The sequence below is a fragment of the Taeniopygia guttata genome, chromosome 2 (genome assembly GCF_048771995.1).
Source record: "Taeniopygia guttata chromosome 2, bTaeGut7.mat, whole genome shotgun sequence".
Lineage (NCBI taxonomy): Eukaryota > Metazoa > Chordata > Aves > Passeriformes > Estrildidae > Taeniopygia > Taeniopygia guttata.
This window is the reverse complement of record NC_133026.1, coordinates 138,046,348-138,048,889: the sequence shown is the minus strand read 5'-3', so window position 1 is coordinate 138,048,889 and position 2,542 is coordinate 138,046,348. Positions and strand designations below refer to the sequence as shown.

At 40.6% G+C, this 2,542-nt stretch overlaps 1 protein-coding gene across 1 annotated transcript in view; it reads left to right on the top strand.

Annotated features, from left to right (window-relative positions):
• Nucleotides 1-2,542, top strand: part of SAMD12 (sterile alpha motif domain containing 12) — a 167,381-nt gene that overhangs the window by 128,036 nt on the left and 36,803 nt on the right.

Below are 2,542 nucleotides of genomic sequence, written 5' to 3'. Positions count from 1 at the left end.
GCATCCTACTCTTAATCTAGCCATTCCAGAGCAGGTGAGTTGCTGTCATTGTGCTTATCCTGCAGCCAGGTCAGAGAAGCAGCATACACTCACATGTGAAAAGAGGGGCAGAGGCAGGCTCATTCTGACAGCAACTGTAATTAAACCACATCATCTCCCTGAGCCACAGCTCCATAACTAAGCAGTGGATGTGTCCCACAGTAATGCCAGCTGGGCTTTTCTCTAGTGCTCTAGACAGATTTTCACTGCAGAGATGCTCTTCTCTAGCACAGCTCAAGTAAGAGTGGCCCCTGTGCAGACAAAAATGGAGCTATTCTACTGGAGTCACACAAAACCATCTGTCATGCTACTTACTGGGTAAATACTCAGATAACCCTGATGGAAGATGTACAGTGCTGTCTAGTTGTTTGCATGTGTCACAAGATGATGGTGGGATTGTGTTACATTTTTAGGGACTGCTGCAGTTCCAGAAGTCTCCAGTGTCTCCCTTTTAGTTTCCAGAGGACACTCAGTCATGCTGCCAGACTGAACTGTGGAAGGGGCACTAAGGTAGAGGTTGCTGCCCTTTTTTAGAGATTCTCCCTCTTCCTGGCCCTCCAAATGTGCTTAGTCTGGCAGTGAGGTGGCTGCATGTTTGGTGGGATGTGAACCAACCTTGAAGACAGGCAACAGTTGCTGCTGCTTTCAGTGCTGCCCTGAGTCTGATGATCCCTTTGTGAATCTTTAATACTGATCCACAGTACTCAGGATTGTTTGGGTTTTCTTCTGTTGCATCAAGACATTCTGAGCCTACTTCCCTTTCAAGGGAAGAGAGGACAGGCAGCAGCTATCCCATCTGAACCTTCTTCCCATTTGCTGCCTGTAGCTCTCTCACCCAACTACAACAGCTGGATTTCTGGCCCAGTGCCTTTGACTTCCTGAGCATCTGAAGCTGTTACCTGATTCTAAGGCAGAATTACCATCTGCATCAGCCAGCATCTCCCATATTTTTTCCCCACATTTAAGGATGTTTGGCTTGCGTCTGTTTTTGGGAAAGGGGTTCTGTCATTTATTCACATTTCAAATGTTCCTGGGACTGTTTCTCTTCACAAGTCCACTGGTTTCTTTGACAAGGGCAGAGGCATTTCTGGCTATCTACCAGAAATACCAGAGAAGAAAGGTAAATGGTATCTTTGCTACCTGAACATCATCTTGCAAATTCTAAAATTTAATAACAGGTCTTCCATTAATAATAATAATAATAATAATAATAATAATAATAATAATAATAATAATAATAATAATAATAATAATAATAATAATAATAATAATAATAGCAACAACAACAATAATAATGTTTATGCTTGTGTTTATGTTTATGTTTATTTATTTGGTTTCTTAGTTATTTTATGAATCTCATTACACCTATTTTGTTCTGATTTTTGTGACCCACCATATGGCATCAGTGGAAACCTGGTGAAAATGTATTTATCCTCTCACAAAGCATATATAAAAATGTCAAACACATAATTAAATTAGAAGAAGTCATTCTCTTTAAGATATAGTCTTACCAATTAGTCATTGGGAGCTTCTGGACCAAGTCTTATCAGCTGTCTGGCAGGGGATATCGTGAAAATATGTGTCACGAGTCAGGATGAGGTATAGAGGAACTGTAAAAGTAGTGCTATTTCAGGTATCAAAAACCAGTTTGAGCTCTTGAACATCTTCAGTGAAGTATTTAATTCTTATCACTTAGGAAAATCTCTCTTGCAATGAGAGAGCAAATGAGCTCCAATGAGGCACAATGGAGAACTGTTTTCTTGGTGATGGAAGTGCACAGCAATGCCATAGTACAGCCTGGGGATCTCCCACCAGACTTGCATTTTACATCTGGAGTTGTGAGTCAAGAAGCCTCTTTTAATCCACTGATTCAGATATGCTTCCAGAGGGCAGTTCACATTTGAGGCAGTATTATTCCTCCACTACATATAAAGTAATCAGGTTCTAAATTTATGAAGTAATTTATTTAAATGTTTTCAGTTTCGTGGGATGAAGCCAGCCTGTGAGATCTATCTCTGCAGCCTGGCTGAATTTGCTTGGACAAGAATTTAGTTTCCAGGGAGTGAAGAGTTTATGGAGAAGACAGAGCCCTCTTTAGAAGAGGAGAGCTTGCTCCACAGCTCTCAGTTTATGAAAGTGTCTGGTACTACTCCTTTGCCCAATACTTAGGTCAGTAGTTTCTCTGGTTAAAGATTCTTCCTTAAAAGTCAATTACATAATTAATTCTCCATGCACTAAATGGGAAAGTAATAGATTTATTTTTTTGTTTTTATTGCTGTAAATGTTACATAAATTCATCTGTGAAGCCAGGTTTGGAGCAGGTCTAGTCAGCATCTGCTTTCAAATGCTGTGCCCCTTCTGCCATAGACATGAGGGTGGTGGCAGCAAGAACCCCATCACAACTTTCCATCTAACACAACAATGGGAATATTTAGTACATTGGTTCCATTTTTGAGGTGTTCCTGTAGCAGTTTAATGTCATCTGATGGACACTGCTGCACCT